General features: G+C 36.9%; 1 pseudogene; it reads right to left on the bottom strand.

Annotated features, from left to right (window-relative positions):
- Window positions 1-590: 590 nt before the first annotated feature.
- LOC111914955 (protein GID8 homolog) lies at window positions 591-7,969 on the bottom strand (annotated as a pseudogene).
- Between the last annotated feature and the right edge of the window lie 17,225 nt (window positions 7,970-25,194).

The raw sequence follows: 25,194 nt of genomic DNA, 5'->3' as shown, positions 1-25,194 counted from the left end.
ATCCCACAAAAATTACAACACTTTCTTTTCTGTATTTCGAAATTACTTGGTGTAAACATACAAATTGATAACAAGTAGAAAACATGACAAAATTTCTTTACAAGAGTATATGTTAAAATAAAATAAAATAAAAAACATTATCGACTTAATCAACCTTAGTTGGCGAGAAGTAAATCCATCAAGCTTGATGGCTGGACGAATTTTAAAGAAGATGGTCTCAAACTGATCAATTGAAGCATTAGAGTCATTAACAATCCTGCTTGACCCTCCATTTCTAACCTGTAACAGATCATCATGCCATTCATTAATTTTATTTTTCATTCTCTCCACAAAAAAATGTTCAATCAACAAAATATGGCAAATTAGCGTAAACCGGGAAAAAATGTAAAATGAATAAAATCAAAGAGTTGGATAAGAATTATTGGAAAAAAAGCTTTGGATAAAACTATAATTTTTTACAAACTTAAGGATTTTCTTGTGAGTCTCATTTTAAGAAAATGTGGAAACCAACAAAAATGTAAACCAGATAAAATTGTTTACACTTGAGGTTTTTTATTGGAAGTAACAAATGTTTGAGTAGTTTGACCAAGTCAAATAGTGGGGTCTTCAAGTGTGGTTGATCTGTGATGCGTGGATAAGCTGCCTTTTCATTAAGCTGATTTTGAGACCATAAAAGCATTCTGAATAAACTTGTAGGCTTTGGATCTGTCAAATCAATTCTCATTCAGTCAAATGCTAAAATAAATACAAAGTTTCATGGATAATTGGATTAAAAAAAACTAATGTTTTTCATGGCTTTGACTTGTAAGGATTGCATCATTGACCTCACTTGCAGTTTTTAGGTGTTGAGATATGTCTAAAAGATCTCCAACAGGGCTATTATTCACATCTTCAAATGCCAGAAGGGCAACTGTTCTCTCCAACTCCTCCAGAAAGCTTTGCTGCAATGGCGGAAGTTTATCAGATAAAGGGCATTTTAGGCATTTTAAATTAAATATTATTACTATAAGAAGGATCAAAAGCAACATTTTCCTCTACCCTTGGAGCAAGCTCCTCCTGTGCAAATTCCGGAGCTTCTTCAATCTTTCCATTTCTAATCAATTATATCAACCTTTGCTGTTGCAGATGGAAAAATAACTATGGGTTTGTATCTAGAATCTACATAAAACATTTGTCACATCAACATTTTTATCAAGCAAAAGGTTAGTTTTTTTATCCTATTTGGCCTGTTTTCATCTTAGCTAAGAGGTTGTTTCTTTGACTTAATGAGTTAAGCACAAAATCTGGATAACTATACATAGTTGTTTCTTGAACAACATGACTTAATGGGTTAAAGCCAAGACACCTGGCATAATGTATTATACCCTATTTTCCCTTCCTGTTTTTCCCAAATCCTCTCACATTAAAATTGATGAATATTGTAAAATTTGTATTTTTGGAATGTAAGGGCAAAACAGTCTTTTAGTCTCATTCAGATAGTTTACCTATAGTCACATACAAGACATAATGGGAAAAGAAGCCCCTAAGTCTTTAATTTTACACATTAGATCAGTTAAAAAATCTATACCCATTTTTACATATATGGGTTGAAATATTCAAAAAGAAAATAGTAAATTGTCTAGAATGCCCTTCAAAAACTTGTAATCATGACAAGAAGCTAACCTCAAGATGCAAATCATTAACTTTTTCAACTGCATCTTCAATATTCCCAGATTGAACAGGTTTTTTAACAGCCATACGGTCTGTAATGGTTGCAAGATCTATATCTGCTGTTTATATATTAAGAAAATTCGTATAAAGGAAGAAAATGATTCAAATTGACACATTAACATTAACAAAAACTCATTAAAAAGACGAAAATGGATTTGTTCTGTTCCAGATTCCATTCATAACTTTTCTGCTGCATCAACATATCCCTCAGTGACAAGAAACTTCATAACCAATTTGTTCATGTCTTCTTTTCAGATTTTAACATCATTAAGCTTTTTCTCCCATTCATCCCTTGTTATTACCTTCTTTGAAGTAGCCTATATATAATAATAAATTTTTAAAATAACAATATTGCTAAATCCATCACAAGAACAAGACCCATGGAGCTTTCTTAATATCATCTATAAGTTTTGTGTTCAAATACACAATTGGGCTATGATAGTTGCTTACCTTTGCTTTTTCTCTTATTTTTAATTCTTTTCTCTTTCTTGCATATAACCTATTTAAGAGACGGATTTGTGGATCGTTGGTCCAGATTCTCAAAGGTTCCAACTTTTCTTCCTGAAATAAACAATTTGCTCAAGGAATGTGTGATTGGCAATAATAAATAAGTAAATAATTTATTTGTGTTACCTCTGTAAGATCATCAGGGAGATGAAAAGTGTGACGTTGAAATGGGGTTCAATGACCAAATCAGGAGCAAAGTCGTACCTTCAATGAAATGGTAGCCGAGATGTTGATCTGAGCCCTAGAAATTGTTGTTGGTTTTGTGTCTTCTGGTTTGGCTTCCCGTTGAGATTTAGGAAATGGAAGGGATTGTTGTGTTGTTAGCCTTGATCTTCTACTGGAATTATTGCATAATCCTTCTAATTTCGAAGAGCTAATAGGTCGATGGCAGAGGAAGGTGAGAAAAAGATGCGACGTTGGCGGAGGGTCGACGATGGTAGAGGGTCGACGACCAGGAAATAGCACAAAGTGGTGGTCAGAGTGTGAGGGGAGTAGTTAGCGGTCGATGTGGGAAGGGGAAAGAAGTATCGCCGATTAGGGTAAAGAGGGAAGTGAAAGCGGGCTTTTCTAATTTTTGGGTTTTTCTTTTTCCCGCTTATTACTAAAGAGCGCGTTTCATTAAAAAATATAAAGCGACATGTTTAGATGACAGATATTTTATAATCAGTGCCCTCCTTGTTTTTTTCTAACACTAATTCTAGGGCACGCAAAATTGCGCGTTCTAAATCCTTCAAATTTCTAGAGAGCTGACATTATTTTTAGGTCACGTGCTTTTACGTATCATAAATTACCGCGTGTCATAAATTGCACGTCATTAAAGGTCTGTTTTCTAGTAGTGGATGTGAGACATATCATCATCATCATCACAATAATACTTCCATCAAAGTATCATGATCAGAATAACTGGTTGCAGAGGTTATTTAGTTATGAACCTCAACATATTATACCAGTTATAGAAATTATAACCATCAAATGTTACTGTCTTTTGAAACTCAACAAGAGAGAGAGATTTTGTAGGGCGTAAAATTATTAACAGATATCAACAGAATTTAACAAAGTTCCATTTAATATTTTCAATATTTAGTATTTAAAAGTTAATACCTTATATCGTTTCTTAAAATATTAATTTATTAAAGTGTAGGATCCAAGTAACGAAACAAGTAAATGGTTAGGCGACCTTTATCCTATAAACTTAATCAAACTCGGTAGGTAGCGATTACCAATTGCGTACGATATGTAACTCCTAGATTATGGGATCCTAAACAACTATTATTTAGTTTGGCATGTTTATCTCATCTATGCCTCAAAACTCTTATGCTTAGGTGACCTTTATCACATAAGAAATTGATCAAATCATCTATAAAAAAAACATGTGAGTTCTATTCCACAAATGGCTATGTGACATTTTCCCCATAAGTAAATACAAAAACACATTGACTATTTTTGACAACCCAAATGAATATGGTGACCTAAAAATCCATATGAACTGCATAAAAATCCCAAGTGAATTTTAAATTGATTGCATAGATTTGAAGTTTTGTAAATAAGGGTTTATATATGTTTTACAATTATAGCTTATAAAAACATGGTCTCGTGACTATTGCATGCATCCAACAATTCGTGTACCCATTTGTAAAATTCATATCACCTGTTATGAGGTTCTTTAGGTGGTAAATAAAACTTCGTTTTATTTGCCAATAACCGCGATCAACTATAAACTAAAATCTGGTATTTTAAAGTTTAGTCGTAGATCGATTTTAAAAACCAGTAACAGTCTTAATAAAACCTTATTTTATGCTTAAGACATGGATTTTTTTATGAGTTATAAAATCACTATTTTAAACTTCCTTTTAACAATAAAAAACTTATGACTTCATGAATTTATAGAATAAACTCATTTTATTTTATAAATTCAATTTTATGCATCTTATGATACAAGTCATATTTTGATAAACCAAAACTTTGGTGATGATACTTATGTTTTAAATCTCATTTAGCATGCATAAAACATAATATCAACATGTTGCGTTATGTTTAAAACACCAATATCATATATTAAGTTTTGACATAAAAAATAATCATTAGTTTTATTATTTGTCGTTATAACGCTATAAACCGATTTTAGTCCTTTTAATAAAAACTCTTTATTTATTATAAAGACATGGAGTTTATACAAAGTTTAAAAGTCTTTTAAACCATTTCAAATATTTTAAAGTTGGGTATTTATAAGTTTTACAATAAAACTATTTTCAACAAAAATTGAGTTTTAACCGGTAACCGGTAAAACGTTTGTATAAATATCCATTTATAAACATCTTATGTTATGTTTTAAATATTTTTTACTCCAACTCCAAGTGATATTATCTTATAAAAAAATGTTATTTGACATGTAAAACCATTTTTATACATAAAACATCACATACATTTAACATAAAATAAACATCACAAACATGCATTATAATGTGTATAAACCAAGTCATATCTAGTAATAATTTTCAGGAGCCATCACAAAAGTTATTAAGTATTTTCTAAAGGACTTAAGAGACACTTCAAAAGGTTTTCAATCTCCCACTTTCCAAGTCAACTGTTGCTTGCAAAAGGACTTCAAGTCTTCATGTTATGAAAGTTGCAATACTTAAACCATTAAGACTATAGTTAAGCCCAACAACCAAGAGTAGAAGCTCATGGTTGGGATTATGGTCTTAAGTAGTTAAGTCATCTTCAAAGTGGTAATTTCTTCATCTTGTTACATTTAAAATAAATATCACTAGTCTAACTAATTTATTACAACAAATCAACAAATGAAAAAAAAATACCTATTTATCTATTACATCTTATGAATAAATAAATATCAACCAAACACAACACAAATATCCAAATGGCATGTTTATACACAACAACCTATCAAATATTATAACAAACAACTATTGGTTTTTTCTAAGGCAACTTTTATATAACCAAAATGCATGAAAAATGGTTAAATATAAAAATAAACAATTTTAACCAAGAAGTTGCCAAAGAAGACAAATATGAATTTTTTTTAACAAAAGAAATTCCATGCTTGTTTTCCAAAAACCAAAGATTATCAAACATAAAAAATCATTCTAACGTATAAAAGATGGTTCAGATACCATTCTTGGGTTGTAATACGAAATAAAAGTTTGTTTTTCATAAAAACGGCAACGGAAGATTTTAAAAATAACAACTTTATTTTAGTTCATAACAAAACCACACCATCATGAATCCATTTATAGAGGTTAGAATGAAATAAAAACAACCATAGGATGTTTTAGAGATAACCTTTGAAGCCTTTGAACCCACTTGGTTTTAGGGTGTTGATGAAGATAACAAAAGATCAAAGTGTATGATGATCTTCTCTATAAGTATCCACCATCAAGAGTAAGGCACTTGGAATGCTAGTTCCTTCTTGTATTCTCTAGTGTCTAAAGCCTTTAAGTGCTTAAGTCAATTATGCACTAAAGGGAAAAACTCAAGAGAGCTTCTAAACACCAAAGTAAAGCACCAAAAACTTCAAAGGTTTTGGTGCTTCTTCATGCTCAGGGTTTTAGAGAGAAAAGAAGGGAAGGAGAAGATGAAAACTTGCACATTTCTCATACACAAGACACTCTTATATAGTCCATGAGAGGAAAGACTTTACCATTAAAATAATCTAAAGGAATGGTAGTCTTTAGAAGAATGGGAGACAAAAGGAGGAAGGTTGACAAGCAACCTCCCATACATTTATCATACTTTCGGCCCATGCTTATTTTATTAGAAAGATTCTTTTATTTTTATAAACTCTAAGTTTATAAAATAGAAACTTTGACTTTAGGTAAAAGACAAAAGAATCCAACTAGTCCAAAATGTTGTGCATGACTTATTAATTCATACCATATGAAATAACAACTAGTAATATTCTTTTATTATTATTTTCAAAAAACAATGATTATTCCCTAATTATAATACAATAATTGATATTATTTATTAATAATCATTTTAATAATAAATATACAAAATGTGTCAACATGATAAAGGTGAGACCCTATAAGATGATATATTATTAATAATATCACTCCATAATGATTCTTGGGCATATAGACACAACAATTCTATTGGATTTTGGCATTGGATTGTTGAGATTGTGGGCGTTAATTTTCTTTAAGAAGTAGAAGGAAATTTATAGAAGAATGTGTGATTTTGAAGGAGAAAGTAGTTAGTTATTTATAGGTGTGTAAAATGGTGTGTGTGTTTATATATATATATATATATATATATATATATATATATATATATATATATATATATATATATATATATATATATAGTTCAAATAAAAACTGTAAATAGTGTGAAAACCTAAAAACACTATTTTTATGTTATTATTCTATAATAAATTGTGTATGTATAGCTTTATGTCATTATTCATCAATGAATAAATGAATACTTACAGGTTAAAACTAAAATTAGACTTTACCACAAAAATGCACATACATAAATTTATAATAGAATAATAACATTAGAATGAATATATGGATAATCAAACGTTACTATTCATATTAGAATTACTTCAACAATATATATATATATATATATATATATATATATATATATATATATATATATATATATATATATATATATATATAATAGGAAGGCCAAAAGGTTTTAAGACCAAAATATTAAATCAAGGAACTTAAATCTTAACCTTTTATTTTACATTTAAAGTTCTCAAATCATAATCTTTTGAACAAGAATTAAACAATAAAACAAATAAACATATTGTAACACAAATCACACAATATACAATATAAAAGGAATGCCATACTGGTTACTCTAATTTTCAAAACCACTTGATTTTTTTCTATAAACTCCTTTTTTTCTAATTAAGAACTAATACGTACACCACCAACTATTTTACATCGACACTACCACTAGTGCACCTCTATTGAATCCCCAATATCACAGCCAAACAATCCTCTCGGATACCTCAACTGTAACACCCTGTTTATTTATTAAATAAATAAACAAATTAATGAATGAATAATAGCCCTAAAATAAATAACTATATATCAAATGATGGTCTTGTAGAGCTAATTGTCACACTTTAAGAGATTTGGGGTTAAAAGTGTAAAATTCGGACTTAATTTGTAAGTATTATGGAAGGAAGGGACTAAATAGCAACTTCTGGGACTTCATTCGAAGGGATTTTAGAGGCTTAGGGGTTGTATTGTAAATTAGGGGTTTTATTTTGTATGGAATTACGGAAGGGAGTGCAAAAATGTAAGTTTTGGATTTCATTTGAAAGATATTTGAAGGGTAGGGACTAATTATGTCATTATGGTGTAAAGTGTTAAGGGAGCCGGTATATATGGTGTTAGCAACCAGCAAACCCTAACCCTAAGGGCCCTAATCCTCCAGTCTCCACCTTCTTTGCGTAGCCGCCACTCCCATCGACTCTTCTTGTTCCGATCAACCAAAGACCGTCGAGACCACTGCTACCAGTGACACCGTGAGTGGCTTGGAGGGCCACCGAGACCGGAGATAGAGATGTGAACGATGAAGGGTGGGCTACCAAGACCATAGTAACACTGGAGCTTGCTTTCTTCTCTATTTCTTCTCTGGTGGTGTCTATCAGGTGTCGGTTGGTCGGGGCTGCCTTTCCATGTTTCATCTTCTTCTTCCGCCAAGTCTGACGACCTGCTGCTTCCGTGGACCGGTCGGACTGTCGTGTTATCCTCTGCCTTCTAGCCATCACGACACCGCCGCTGCTAGCCACTACTACTGTTACTCCCGTTGATGTGCTTCGGGATCTCAGGCGACGATTGAGTGTGTGTGATACCTTGCTGTCACCGGAAAAGGGCTCGTGAGGACCTCTTTTCGTTAGGTGTTGTTATATGCCACCGTATTGTTCTCTACCACCATTAACCACCGTGTGTGGGGCGGCTGTGGGATACATTTTGGGTGTGTGCGTTTTTGTTCCGATAGAGTGAAGGGTGGAGTATTCATTGGCCGGAAAACCCAAGAAAAGCCACTGCCACCATCTGCTGCCGCCGGCCACCACAAGGTGGTTGTGTGTATGTGTGTTTCTTTGTTTAGTGTGTGTTATTTTGATATTTAGCATTGTAAAATGTAAATCACAGCTCGAAATAATAAAAGAAATTGAAAACCACCACCTTAGGGTGGTGGCTGCCACCACCGGCAGCCGTATCAGGTGGCGATGTGCTTTGACGGTGTGACAACCGTCAATTTTCAGTCAAGTCAAAGTCAACTAAAGTCAACAAGTCAAACCGGTCAACTCAATTTGCCATGAGTACTAGAGTTTACGTTAAGTAATTTCTAAACAACTCTCTATTCTAATGAGAGATCATAAATCGAAATGTGCGTACATCTAGATCTCCTTAACCTAAAACGGTAGTACGTGGAGAGCCAAACCGATAAAACAACATTACATACTCATCGGGAGTATGCAAGATCTTCAAACAAGGCTTAACGGGGTTTACGGACCTTGCAGTGCGAAGCCAGACACTCAAAAAGGTCACCAATGAAACCTCTCTCAATCGTTTTCATTTTATCTCTCTCTATGAGACATCTTTCCCAAATCTCTCTAAGTATGTGAAATCTCTCCCAAATCTCTCTCTGAATGGGAAATCTCTCCAAGAATGTCAAATCTCTCCCAAATCTCTCTAAGTATGTGAAATCTCTCCCAAATCTCTCTGTGTATGAGAAATCTCTCCAAGTATGTCAAATCTCTCCCAAATCTCTATAAGTATGTGAAATATCTCCCAAATATCTCTCTGTATGTGAAATCTCTCCAAGTATGTCAAATCTCTCCCAAATCTCTCTAAGTATGTGAAATCTCTCCCAAATCTCTCTAAGTATGTGAAATCTCTCCCAAATATCTCTTTGTATGTGAAATCTCTCCAAGAATGTCAAATCTCTCCCAAATCTCTCTGAGTATGTGGAATCTCTCTCAAATCTCTCTCGAAATCTCTCCCAACTTTCTATAATCACTCGGGGCATCCCGACCCTCGAATTTGGCGAAAACAGCCCAAAAACGGAAGTCTACGCGAAAAACGGACCTTAGGAACCGAAACCCCTCTTAGGAACCAAAACCCCTCTTAGGAACCGAACCCTCTTGATGAAGAAGGCTGCTGAACCGAACCGAAGGTACTGCTCACTAACCGAACCCGAAGGTACTGTTCACCACTGTTCACTACAGTTCATTCGGTTCTGACATTCTCGCCTCTTATCTCCGAACCGAACCGAACCTTCGGTTCTGACCCTTCGGACCGAGCCTTCGGACTGGACCCCTCGCCCCTTCGGTTCCCTCTGTTCGCTTCCGGCTACAATCCTCAGCATGGACCGAACCTCGGCCTAGGGACAGAACCTCGGCCTAGGACCGAGAGGCCTCGCTGGGAAGCCTTTCTCTCCCGGTTTTCGATTAAATTCGCGTTTAAGGCCCGTTTTTAATTATTTTAACGCGGGGTTTTCACCCAAAATCATATTTTAACATAATAAACCCTAAATATTCACAATTTAATCATATTTTCATAAAAATCTTTATTTAAATAATAAAAGCAAGTGGGTAAAGTACAAAGAGGTGGAGTGTTGACTTTGCTTTACTTTATGACACAAGCAACCACTCCCACACCCACTCTATGACCAGCCACACCTCCCCACCTTACCTAGGTCACATCAATGTCCTTTCCACTCAATCATCACTCCTTCCCACGTTTTTGAGAGCTGAATATTCATCCTCTCTCCTCATTTCTCTCATTTTCTCTCTTTTCACCAAAAAGGGCAAACTCTTTTCTCTCTCATTTTCCCTCTCTAGAACTCGAGATTTGAGGGATGATCTTGGGATTTTCCTCCACATTTGGTAAGAATAATCCATTCTCTTTATGATTATCTCAATGATTTCCACTCGAATCATGGATATGTTACACAAACTCTCTCATAATTGTGTTAGATCTTCGAATCTTCAAGTGATTCTTCAAGTGTTCTTGGGTTGAACACTTCTCTTCTTCAACACTTACCTACTGAAATCACTTAAGGTGAGTTCATACGCCCATATTTTCATGTTTTCTCAAGTTTTTAGGGGGGGAATACAAGTTAAAACACTAAGAACATAACTACACTTTTCTAACAGCCTTCATCAGAAAAGTTCAACTCCGTTCACGGACTGTTTTGGACATCTTAAACATTTTTGTTTTCAAAACTGTTTTAGGTGCATCTAGTTCCACTTCTTAGCTTTAAAACGACTACTTGCACATCTCCATACTATTTTTCTACAATTTATGGTGATTTTTACAAAACTGCCTATCATTTCAAACTTCAATCCGGACCAGTCTGTGATTATGGACTTTTTCACACAAGTAAGAGGTCATTAAAAATTATAATAAAAATTATGAACAAACTAGACTCATTTTCCAAACTCCCAGAAGTTGCAGAACTTGATTTGGACATTTTATGATATTTCTACAAATTTACCAATAACAGTTACAGAAAATGTTATTAACAGAAAAACACTATAAATTTCATTTCACCTTGTAACATGTTGAGCAAGGTATACATCATTATGTGATTATGTGTTGTTGCAATATGTGACAATTTTGTATTCTTATATAGACATACATCAGAAAACAAATGGATTTTTACCTCCACAAGTATGGAAAATATATAAATGATATTACAAGGCTATACCCATTAAAATATAAACATTGGTAAATTAAGACAAGAAGGGCTTATGCTCACTACCCACACAAATATTTAATAAACTATAATAGGTATAGTTTAGAGTTATGTTACATAACAAACACATTATTAAAGCTTTACACATACAAAAGGGTTATTACCACTATGGATAATTATGATAAGCTATAATAAGTATAGTTAAGCCATTATACCCCCCACAAACGAACACGCTAGTTATATTCGGTATAGTTATGGCATATATATATATATATATATATATATATATATATATATATATATATATATATTACAAACAAAGTGATAAACTATAATAGGTATAGTTTATGTTTCATCTACACTATGAACTTAATTACAAGAAAGGAATTCACCATCACCACCACTTTTGATAAGCTATAATATGCATAGTTCATGTTCACTAATCACTATTACTATCCGATGAACTATGATATGTATAGGTTATATTCACCATCACCACCACTTTTGATAAGCTATAATATGCATAGTTCATGTTCACTAATCACTATTACTATCCGATGAACTATGATATGTATAGGTTATACTCACCATCACCACCACCTTTGGTAAACTATAGTATGCATAGTTTATGTTCATAGTCACTATTACTATTTCGTGCACTACACCAGGATTGGTTCCGGTTATTGGGTTTAAATCCACATTAAATTTTCGCATTGTTAGTCTTCAGCTATAATTTCTAAGTGTATATGATAGAGTTATATAGAATCTAGTCGTGATTGGCTTAGAATTGGTGGGCCCGCCTCATCTCCTGTTCCTTGTTTGGTTGTGGACCTAGGGCAGACCCATTATATTCAACGTTTTATCTAACCTAAATCTTATATAACTTATATACGCTGGACGATTATAGGGGAAACCTACGGGTCAATCTAGGGTTCATCAACACATCATATAGGAATATTCTGTTTACACTTAACTAAGAAAATATTGGATTTTCTGGAGATCAAACTCTATCGATTTTAAAAAAAAAGGAAAACGGTTTCTACTCCAAACAAAACTCTTATGAACTCACCAACTTAATTGTTGACACTCTTTCAAAACTACTTGTATTCTCAGGAAATCAGTGAAACAGGAAAACTTCAGCGCTTTGAGGATGGGACGTTAAACCGTCAACAATTTATTTTTGTCGTCATAATGTAATTGATTTTGAAACATGTAAACATATACTTTGGTGTAACTTTTTCAATTATATTTATGATGGTTGTATTTACTTTGAGCACTATTATACACGTTGTTGTGATACTGTGCATGAAGTCCTCCACCCCTGGACGTTTCCGCCATCCTTGGTTTGGGGGTGTGACAGATTGGTATCAGAGCATTGTTTATAGTGAACTCAGTATATCGAACCACATAAGATATACAAACTATAAATACATTGGGACTGAAAGTCTCTGATTTAAAGTTTTCAAAGCAACTATACTTTTAGAAACAAATAATTTCTCGGTAAAAGTAGGAGCATGTGCACACACACTAGGGTCAGTATCATGGTGGGATGGGACAAAAGTGGTGATTGTTGAACAATACGAGTAGGCTTGGGGATGTATAGTCAGGTCTGGGAATGACATAGCCTGATCAACTATGTCTCACCCAGAAGTGATTAGCATATGCCCAGGAATGGTCGTAGGTGTTGCAACAAGTCTAAAACTTACCAACACTACCACAATGAAATACCATAGGGGTATTTGGTGTTATTATAATTACTTATTTGAGAACTAAATAGATTTTTATCAATAGGTCAATAATTGCCTAGTGGATACATTAAAATTATATGTATCCAGGACGTCATAGACTTAGAATCTGTGGATCTTTGCTTTACTTCCTGTTCTCGTTGGATTGGGGATTTAGAGTTAGGATCGCTTATTCGAAGGTCTATCCTGTCCCAAATACATATGACTAGTATGCACTAAACAATATATTGAAGTACCTGATAAAGATCATCTTATAATTATCTAATTAGTACGTCTACTTAGTTATTTCTTATATCCCCATTTCTCGCGAAGATATCATGGCTGAATTCCATCCCCACGACGACCCGTACTACCCTAACCACGACAATACTGAATGGCTCGGAGAGGAGCCAGAGAATGATTACCGAATCCCTTTGGATTGTCACCAAGCTGAAGGCTTTGCTGATGGTCCTGACTCCGACCCTCAAGTGGAGAACCTACCCTGATGGCCCTTGTTCCGAATCCTAACCCTCGTCCGGTTTTTCAAGGCCCAACGCCTCCTTGGGTAGAGTGCTTGGAAACCTGGAGCGAAGAACACGACCAACCTAGGTTGTTAAATGGAGACATTCGAATCCTTCAGAATCCGGAGACTACACTATACAAGGGAACCGTAGCATTGCGCAAAATTTTCCTTGCGTTAATGAGGTGTAGACCTATTTTCCTCGAACCCTATATTACAAACAATTTACATATGGTAACTCCAAGAAATTCTTAATATATACCAAGTGATTTTAGGAAGGGATCAGGCGAAACAAATCACAAGTTGCATTTGAGTCACTACCACTAAAATTCATTCATAGGGGGCTTTGTTATGAATTACATGCAAAATACTTTTAAGTCAGAACATAATACAGACAAGGCTGGCTTGATAACATCTGACTTGTCATTACTATTAAAAACTTATCGTTGTTCGTCTCTACCAACTTATGACAGGACTATGCCGCCAAAGAAAAAGTCCAGACCCTCCGGAAGCACAGTACCGCCCCCTCCGCAGTTTGATCCCATAATGTTTCAAGTTGCCGTAACAGTAGCCGTGGCGGCAGCAATGTCGCAAATGGGTACAAATGGTTCCGGCGGCTTCGGATCCGGGAATACTAAATCGAATCAGGGGGACAGCACAGGGCGTACTAAGGAGTGTTCTTACAAAGACTTCACGAATGGCAAACCCGATCCTTTCGACGGAAGCGGGGGCGTCATCGCACTGATGCAAAGGTTCGAAAGGACCGAAGCAGTCTTCGAAATTTGTGCTTGTCCCGAAGCAAGCAAGGTCAAGTATGCGGCATTCACCTTCACAAGAAAAGCTCTTACTTGGTGGAACGGCAGAGTTAAGTCGCTTACTCCTGCAGTGGCTAACTCTATAAGCTGGGAGGTTCTAAAAGCTTTAACGCTGAAAGAATATTGCCCAAGAGGCGAAGTGCAAAAACTGGAAGAGGAACTCTGGAACCTCAAAATGTCGGGGACGGATCTTGAAGCTTATACCGCCCGATTCAATGACCTAGCACTCCTCTGTCCTGCAATGGTCACCCCAGAGGAGAAAAAGGTAGAACGATACCTTTGGGGGCTATCATCCCAGATTCATGATAGTGTATTGGCCTCCAGACCAACTACCTTCGACAGCGCCAAGGAGTTGGCACAACAACTCATCGACCATCATGCCAGCCATGACACTACGACAACCACGCCAATTTTTGCTGTTCATGCTGCCACAACCCTCACCACGCCAACTCCCATGAAACAATACGCTAGAACCCTTCCGAAATGTAACAAGTGTAGCTTCCATCACACTGGGGCTTGTAGAGAATTGCATTGCATGAACTGCAATAGGAAAGGGCACACTACCCGTTTCTGTAGGGCACCGGCACGACCCATCAACCAGTTCCCCGGCTCTGGAGTAAGCCCAGCCTGTTACAAATGTGGAGAAACAGGCCACTTTAAAAGGAACTGCCCAAGAGCAAGAGATGCCAGTGGTGGTGGAAGGGTGCTTGCGATCACCGAAGGAGAGACCACCCCGGAACTGCCGGCAAACATCAGTATGTGTTTCTGAAATCGACGACTAAATTCCAAATTTCTTTATTTGATTAAGTCTAGCGTCAATTAAAGCATGCATAGTAGTAATGCCAAGGATTAAACTGAGAGCATAAACAATAAGAAATTCCAAGGCCGTCATGAGACCATTCTATGAAATTACTTCGACTCCGTAATGGGACTGCATCATAGGGATGTAGGTCAAACCTTCGAGAACATACTTCTACTCTATAGGTGAACGGTCGAAATACATCCAGGTTCAATGTTAGCCTTGACTAGGAAATCTAGTTCATTAAGAAGGATTACTAATAATGTTATTTGTTATGATTTCCTCACTTATACATTCCCCAGTTATATATAACGAATACCTGGTAGATAATAGAATGTGAGAATTCTAACTTAGTTTCTTTTCCTCGTTGGGATGTGAAACTGAAGTAGAATCACACATTTTACTATCCGCCCAGTATTGGTTATATCATAATGCGTATAAGCTAAGTTTTCATGTATAATAACTCATCTCTTAGTCAGAATCAAAATAGTGTAGAGCCGACCTTAGTCATTCACAAACTCCTTGCCTGATTTCAAATTTCGGGACGAAATTCCCTCTAACGGGGGGATGATGTGACAACCGTCAATTTTCAGTCAAGTCAAAGTCAACTAAGGTCAACAAGTCAAACCGGTCAACTCAATTTGCCATGAGTACTAGAGTTTACGTTAAGTAATTTCTAAACAACTCTCTATTCTAATGAGAGATCATAAATCGAAATGTGCGTACATCTAGATCTCCTTAACCTAAAACGGTGGTACGTGGAGAGCCAAACCGATAAAACAATGTTACATACTCATCGGGAGTATGCAAGATCTTCAAACAAGGCTTAACAGGGTTTACGGACCTTGCAGTGCGAAGCCGGACACTCAAAAAGGTCACCAATGAAACCTCTCTCAATCGTTTTCACTTTATCTCTCTCTATGAGAAATCTCTCCCAAATCTCTCTAAGTATGTGAAATCTCTCCCAAATCTCTCTCTGAATGGGAAATCTCTCCAAGAATGTCAAATCTCTCCCAAATCTCTCTAAGTATGTGAAATCTCTCCCAAATCTCTCTTTGTATGAGAAATCTCTCCAAGTATGTCAAATCTCTCCCAAATCTCTCTAAGTATGTGAAATCTCTCCCAAATATCTCTCTGTATGTGAAATCTCTCGAAGTATGTCAAATCTCTCCCAAATCTCTCTAAGTATGTGAAATCTCTCCCAAATATCTCTTTGTATGTGAAATCTCTCCAAGAATGTCAAATCTCTCCCAAATCTCTCTGAGTATGTGGAATCTCTCTCAAATCTCTCTCGAAATCTCTCCCAACTTTCTATAATCACTCGGGGCATCCCGACCCTCGAATTTGGCGAAAACAGCCCAAAAACGGAAGTCTACACGAAAAACGGACCTTAGGAACCGAAACCCCTCTTAGGAACCGAACCCTCCTGATGAAGAAGGCTGCTGAACCGAACCGAAGGTACTGCTCACTAACCGAACCCGAAGGTACTGTTCACCACTGTTCACTACAGTTCATTCGGTTATGACATTCTCGCCTCTTATCTCCGAACCGAACCGAACCTTCGCTTCTGACCCTTCGGACCGAGCCTTCGGACTGGACCCCTCGCCCCTTCGGTTCCCTCTGTTCGCTTCCGGCTACAATCCTCAGCATGGACCGAACCTCGGCCTAGGACCGAGAGGCCTCGCTGGGAAGCCTTTCTCTCCTGTTTTCGATTAAATTCGCGTTTAAGGCCCGTTTTTAATTATTTTAACGCGGGGTTTTCACCCAAAATCATATTTTAACATAATAAACCCTAAATATTCACAATTTAATCATATTTTCATAAAAATCTTTATTTAAGTAATAAAAACAAGTGGGTAAAGTACAAAGAGGTGGAGTGTTGACTTTGCTTTACTTTATGACACAAGCAACCACTCCCACACCCACTCTATGACCAGCCACACCTCCCCACCTTACCTAGGTCACATCAATGTCCTTTCCACTCAATCATCACTCCTTCCCACGTTTTTGAGAGCTGAATATTCATCCTCTCTCCTCATTTCTCTCATTTTCTCTCTTTTCACCAAAAAGGGCAAACTCTTTTCTCTCTCATTTTCCCTCTCTAGAACTCGAGATTTGAGGGCTGATCTTGGGATTTTCCTCCACATTTGGTAAGAATAATCCATTCTCTTTATGATTATCTCAATGATTTCCACTCGAATCATGGATATCTTACACAAACTCTCTCATAATTGTGTTAGATCTTCGAATCTTCAAGTGATTCTTCAAGTGTTCTTGGGTTGAACACTTCTCTTCTTCAACACTTACCTACTGAAATCACTTAAGGTGAGTTCATAACCCCATATTTTCATGTTTTCTCAAGTTTTTAGGGGGGAATACAAGTTAAAACACTAAGAACATAACTACACTTTTCTAACAGCCTTCATCAGAAAAGTTCAACTCCGTTCACGGACTGTTTTGGACATCTTAAACATTTTTGTTTTCAAAACTGTTTTAGGTGCATGTAGTTCCACTTCTTAGCTTTAAAACGACTACTTGCACATCTCCATATGATTTTTCTACAGTTTATGGTGATTTTTACAAAACTGCCTATCATTTCAAACATCAATCCGGACCAGTCTGTGATTATGGACTTTTTCACACAAGTAAGAGGTCATTAAAAATTATAATAAAAATTATGAACAAACTAGACTCATTTTCCAAACTCCCAGAAGTTGCAGAACTTGATTTGGACATTTTATGATTTTTCTACAAATTTACCAATAACAGTTACAGAAAATGTTATTAACAGAAAAACACTATAAATTTCATTTCACCTTGTAACATGTTGAGCAAGGTATACATCATTATGGGATTATGTGTTGTTGCAATATGTGACAATTTTGTATTCTTATATAGACATACATCAGAAAACAAATGGATTTTTACATCCACAAGTATGGAAAATATATAAATGATATTACAAGGCTATACCCATTAAAATATAAACATTGGTAAATTAAGACAAGAAGGGCTTATGCTCACTACCCACACAAATATTTAATAAACTATAATAGGTATAGTTTAGAGTTATGTTACATAACAAACACATTATTAAAGCTTTACACATACAAAAGGGTTATTACCACTATGGATAATTATGATAAGCTATAATAAGTATAGTTAAGCCATTATACCCCCCACAAACGAACACGGTAGTTATATTCGGTATAGTTATGGCATATATATATATATTACAAACAAAGTGATAAACTATAATAGGTATAGTTTATGTTTCATCTACACTATGAACTTAATTACAAGAAAGGAATTCACCATCACCACCACTTTTGATATGCTATAATATGCATAGTTCATGTTCACTAATCACTATTACTATCCGATGAACTATGATATGTATAGGTTATATTCACCATCACCACCACTTTTGATAAGCTATAATATGCATAGTTCATGTTCACTAATCACTATTACTATCCGATGAACTATGATATGTATAGGTTATACTCACCATCACCACCACCTTTGGTAAACTATAGTATGCATAGTTTATGTTCACAGTCACTATTACTATTTCGTGCACTACACCAGGATTGGTTCCGGTTATTGGGTTTAAATCCACATTAAATTTTCGCATTGTTAGTCTTCAGCTATAATTTCTAGGTGTATATGATAGAGTTATATAGAATCTAGTCGTGATTGGCTTAGAATTGGTGGGCCCGCCTCATCTCCTGTTCCTTGTTTGGTTGTGGACCTAGGGCAGACCCATTATATTCAACGTTTTATCTAACCTAAATCTTATATAACTTATATACGCTGGACGATTATAGGGGAAACCTACGGGTCAATCTAGGGTTCATCAACACATCATATAGGAATATTCTGTTTACACTTAACTAAGAAAATATTGGATTTTCTGGAGATCAAACTCTATCGATTTAAAAAAAAAAAAGGAAAACGGTTTCTACTCCAAACAAAACTCTTATGAACTCACCAACTTAATTGTTGACACTCTTTCAAAACTACTTGTATTCTCAGGAAATCAGTGAAACAGGAAAACTTCAGCGCTTTGAGGATGGGACGTTAAACCGTCAACAATTTATTTTTGTCATCATAATGTAATTGATTTTGAAACATGTAAACATATACTTTGGTGTAACTTTTTCAATTATATTTATGATGGTTGTATTTACTTTGAGCACTATTATACACGTTGTTGTGATACTGTACATGAAGTCCTCCACCCCTGGACGTTTCCGCCATCCTTGGTTTGGGGGTGTGACAGATTGGTATCAGAGCATTGTTTATAGTGAACTCAGTATATCGAACCACATAAGATATACAAACTATAAATACATTGGAACTGAAAGTCTCTGATTTAAAGTTTCCAAAGCAACTATACTTTTAGAAACAAATAATTTCTCGGTAAAAGTAAGAGCATTTGCACAGACACTAGGGTCAGTATCATGGCGGGATGGGACAAAAGTGGTGATTGTTGAACAATACGAGTAGGCTTGGGGATGTATAGTCAGGTCTGGGAATGACATAGCCTGATCAACTATGTCTCACCCAGAAGTGATTAGCATATGCCCAGGAATGGTCGTAGGTGTTGCAACAAGTCTAAAACTTACCAACACTACCACAATGAAATACCATAGGGGTATTTGGTGTTATTATAATTACTTATTTGAGAACTAAATAGATTTTTATCAATAGGTCAATAATTGCCTAGTGGATACATTAAAATTATATGTATCCAGGACGTCATAGACTTAGAATTTGTGGATCTTTGCTTTACTTCCTGTTCTCGTTGGATTGGGGATTTAGAGTTAGGATCGCTTATTCGAAGGTCTTTCCTGTCCCAAATACATATGACTAGTATGCACTAAACAATATATTGAAGTACCTGATAAAGATCATCTTATAATTATCTAATTAGTACGTCTACTTAGTTATTTCTTATATCCCCATTTCTCGCGAAGATATCATGGCTGAATTCCATCCCCACGACGAACCGTACTACCCTAACCACGACAATACTGAATGGCTCGGAGAGGAGCCAGAGAATGATTACCGAATCCCTTTGGATTGTCACCAAGCTGAAGGCTTTGCTGATGGTCCTGACTCCGACCCCTCAAGTGGAGAACCTACCCTGATGGCCCTTGTTCCGAATCCTAACCCTCGTCCGGTTTTTCAAGGCCCAACGCCTCCTTGGGTAGAGTGCTTGGAAACCTGGAGCGAAGAACACGACCAACCTAGGTTGTTAAATGGAGACATTCGAATCCTTCAGAATCCGGAGACTACACTATACAAGGGAACCGTAGCATTGCCCAAAATTTTCCTTGCGTTAATGAGATGTAGACCTATTTTCCTCGAACCCTATATTACAAACAATTTACATATGGTAACTCCAAGAAATTCTTAATATATACCAAGTGATTTTAGGAAGGGATCAGGCGAAACAAATCACAAGTTGCATTTGAGTCACTACCACTAAAATTCATTCATAGGGGGCTTTGTTATGAATTACATGCAAAATACTTTTAAGTCAGAACATAATACAGACAAGGCTGGCTTGATAACATCTGACTTGTCACTACTATTAAAAACTTATCGTTGTTCGTCTCTACCAACTTATGACAGGACTATGCCGCCAAAGAAAAAGTCCAGACCCTCCGGAAGCACAGCACCGCCCCCTCCGCAGTTTGATCCCATAATGTTTCAAGCTGCCGTAACAGCAGCCGTGGCGGCAGCAATGTCGCAAATGGGTACAAATGGTTCCGGCGGCTTCGGATCCGGGAATACTAAATCGAATCAGGGGGACAGCACAGGGCGTACTAAGGAGTGTTCTTACAAAGACTTCACGAATGGCAAACCCGATCCTTTCGACGGAAGCGGGGGCGTCATCGCACTGATGCAATGGTTCGAAAGGACCGAAGCAGTCTTCGAAATTTGTGCTTGTCCCGAAGCAAGCAAGGTCAAGTATGCGGCATTCACCTTCACAAGAAAAGCTCTTACTTGGTGGAACGGCAGAGTTAAGTCGCTTACTCCTGCAGTGGCTAACTCTATAAGCTGGGAGGTTCTAAAAGCTTTAACGCTGAAAGAATATTGCCCAAGAGGCGAAGTGCAAAAACTGGAAGAGGAACTCTGGAACCTCAAAATGTCGGGGACGGATCTTGAAGCTTATACCGCCCGATTCAATGACCTAGCACTCCTCTGTCCTGCAATGGTCACCCCAGAGGAGAAAAAGGTAGAACGATACCTTTGGGGGCTATCATCCCAGATTCATGATAGTGTATTGGCCTCCAGACCAACTACCATCGACAGCGCCAAGGAGTTGGCACAACAACTCATCGACCATCGTGCCAGCCATGACACTACGACAACCACGCCAATTTTTGCTGTTCATGCTGCCACAACCCTCACCACGCCAACTCCCATGAAACAATACGCTGGAACCCTTCCGAAAAGTAATAAGTGTAGCTTCCATCACACTGGGGCTTGTAGAGAATTGCATTGCATGAACTGCAATAGGAAAGGGCACACTACCCGTTTCTATAGGGCACCGGCACGACCCATCAACCAGTTCCCCGGCTCTGGAGTAAGCCCAGCCTATTACAAATGTGGAGAAACAGGCCACTTTAAAAGGAACTGCCCAAGAGCAAGAGATGCCAGTGGTGGTGGAAGGGTGCTTGCGATCACCGAACGAGAGACCACCCCGGAACTGCCTGCAAACATCAGCATGTGTTTCTGACATCGACGACTAAATTCCAAATTTCTTTATTTGATTAAGTCTAGCGTCAATTAAAGCATGCATAGTAGTAATGCCAAGGATTAAACTGAGAGCATAAACAATAAGAAATTCCAAGGCTGTCATGAGACCATTCTATGAAATTACTTCGACTCCGTAATGGGACTGCATCATAGGGATGTAGGTCAAACCTTCGAGAACATACTTCTACTCTATAGGTGAACGGTCGAAATACATCCAGGCTCAATGTTATCCTTGACTAGGAACTCTAGTTCATTCAGAAGGATTACTAATAATGTTATTTGTTATGATTTCCTCACTTATACATTCCCCAGTTATTAGGGGTGTAAACGAGTCGAGCCGAGCCCGAGCATGACCAAGCTCAAGCTCGGCTCGTTTAATTTGAGGAAGCTCGAGCTCGAGCTCGAGCTCGATTCGAGCCTTAAAATGAAGCTCGAGCTCGGCTCATGAACAATTTAGTGGGCTCGCGAGCCTAATCGAACCTAAACGAGCCTCTATGTATATATATATATATACACACACACACACACACACACACACATATATATATATATATATATATATATATATATATATATATATATATATATATATGTGTGTGTGTATGTGTGTATGTGTGTGTGTGTATATATATATGTATATATATATAGAGGCTCGTTTAAGCTCGTTTAGGCTCGCGAGCCCCATTAATTGAAGCTCGGCTCGAGCTCATTTAGTAAACGACCCTCATATCTAGGCTCGAGCTCGGCTCGGGCTCGTTTAATTCGATCTCGAGTCGAGCTTTTAACGAGTCGATCCCGAGTAGCTCACGAGTAGCTCGGCTCACTTACACCCCTACCAGTTATATATAACGAATACCTGGTAGATAATAGAATGTGAGAATTCTAACTTAGTTTCTTTTCCTCGTTGGGATGTGAAACTGAAGTAGAATCACACATTTTACTATCCGCCCAGTATTGGTTATATCATAATGTGTATAAGCTAAGTTTTCATGTATAATAGCTCATCTCTTAGTCAGAATCAAAATAGTGTAGAGCCGACCTTAGTCATTCACAAACTCCTTGCCTGATTTCAAATTTCGGGATGAAATTCCCTCTAACGGGGGGGTGATGTGACAACCGTCAATTTTCAGTCAAGTCAAAGTCAACTAAAGTCAACAAGTCAAACCGGTCAACTCAATTTGCCATGAGTACTAGAGTTTACGTTAAGTAATTTCTAAACAACTCTCTATTCTAATGAGAGATCATAAATCAAAATGTGCGTACATCTAGATCTCCTTAACCTAAAACGGTCGTACGTGGAGAGCCAAACCGTTAAAACAATGTTACATACTCATCGGGAGTATGCAAGATCTTCAAACAAGGCTTAACGGGGTTTACGGACCTTGCAGTGCGAAGCCGGACACTCAAAAAGGTCACCAATGAAACCTCTCTCAATCGTTTTCACTTTATCTCTCTCTATGAGAAATCTCTCCCAAATCTCTCTAAGTATGTGAAATCTCTCCCAAATCTCTCTGAATGGGAAATCTCTCCAAGAATGTCAAATCTCTCCCAAATCTCTCTAAGTATGTGAAATCTCTCCCAAATATCTCTTTGTATGAGAAATCTCTCCAAGTATGTCAAATCTCTCCCAAATCTCTCAAAGTATGTGAAATCTCTCCCAAATATCTCTCTGTATGTGAAATCTCTCGAAGTATGTCAAATCTCTCCCAAATCTCTCTAAGTATGTGAAATCTCTCCCAAATATCTCTTTGTATGTGAAATCTCTCCAAGAATGTCAAATCTCTCCCAAATCTCTCTGAGTATGTGGAATCTCTCTCAAATCTCTCTCGAAATCTCTCCCAACTTTCTATAATCACTCGGGGCATCCCGACCCTCGAATTTGGCGAAAACAGCCCAAAAACGGAAGTCTACGCGAAAAACGGACCTTAGGAACCGAAACCCCTCTTAGGAACCGAACCCTCCTGATGAAGAAGGCTGCTGAACCGAACCGAAGGTACTGCTCACTAACCGAACCCGAAGGTACTGTTCACCACTGTTCACTACAGTTCATTCGGTTCTGACATTCTCGCCTCTTATCTCCGAACCGAACCGAACCTTCGCTTCTGACCCTTCGGACCGAGCCTTCGGACTGGACCCCTCGCCCCTTCGGTTCCCTCTGTTCGCTTCCGGCTACAATCCTCAGCATGGACCGAACCTCGGCCTAGGACCGAGAGGCCTCGCTGGGAAGCCTTTCTCTCCTGGTTTTCGATTAAATTCGCGTTTAAGGCCCGTTTTTAATTATTTTAACGCGGAGTTTTCACCCAAAATCATATTTTAACATAATAAACCCTAAATATTCACAATTTAATCATATTTTCATAAAAATCTTTATTTAAGTAATAAAAACAAGTGGGTAAAGTACAAAGAGGTGGAGTGTTGACTTTGCTTTACTTTATGACACAAGCAACCACTCCCACACCCACTCTATGACCAGCCACACCTCCCCACCTTACCTAGGTCACATCAATGTCCTTTCCACTCAATCATCACTCCTTCCCACGTTTTTGAGAGCTGAATATTCATCCTCTCTCCTCATTTCTCTCATTTTCTCTCTTTTCACCAAAAAGGGCAAACTCTTTTCTCTCTCATTTTCCCTCTCTAGAACTCGAGATTTGAGGGCTGATCTTGGGATTTTCCTCCACATTTGGTAAGAATAATCCATTCTCTTTATGATTATCTCAATGATTTCCACTCGAATCATGGATATGTTACACAAACTCTCTCATAATTGTGTTAGATCTTCGAATCTTCAAGTGATTCTTCAAGTGTTCTTGGGTTGAACACTTCTCTTCTTCAACACTTACCTACTGAAATCACTTAAGGTGAGTTCATACGCCCATATTTTCATGTTTTCTCAAGTTTTTAGGGGGGGAATACAAGTTAAAACACTAAGAACATAACTACACTTTTCTAACAGCCTTCATCAGAAAAGTTCAACTCCGTTCACGGACTGTTTTGGACATCTTAAACATTTTTGTTTTCAAAACTGTTTTAGGTGCATCTAGTTCCACTTCTTAGCTTTAAAACGACTACTTGCACATCTCCATACGATTTTTCTACAATTTATGGTGATTTTTACAAAACTGCCTATCATTTCAAACATCAATCCGGACCAGTCTGTGATTATGGACTTTTTCACACAAGTAAGAGGTCATTAAAAATTATAATAAAAATTATGAACAAACTAGACTCATTTTCCAAACTCCCAGAAGTTGCAGAACTTGATTTGGACATTTTATGATTTTTCTACAAATTTACCAATAACAGTTACAGAAAATGTTATTAGCAGAAAAACACTATAAATTTCATTTCACCTTGTAACATGTTGAGCAAGGTATACATCATTATGGGATTATGTGTTGTTGCAATATGTGACAATTTTGTATTCTTATATAGACATACATCAGAAAACAAATGGATTTTTACCTCCACAATTATGGAAAATATATAAATGATATTACAAGGCTATACCCATTAAAATATAAACATTGGTAAATTAAGACAAGAAGGGCTTATGCTCACTACCCACACAAATATTTAATAAACTATAATAGGTATAGTTTAGAGTTATGTTACATAACAAACACATTATTAAAGCTTTACACATACAAAAGG

This window comes from Lactuca sativa, chromosome 8, assembly GCF_002870075.4.
Source record: "Lactuca sativa cultivar Salinas chromosome 8, Lsat_Salinas_v11, whole genome shotgun sequence".
NCBI lineage: Eukaryota > Viridiplantae > Streptophyta > Magnoliopsida > Asterales > Asteraceae > Lactuca > Lactuca sativa.
The sequence above is the reverse complement of the archived record's forward strand: the minus strand, read 5'-3'. Positions and strand labels throughout refer to the sequence as shown.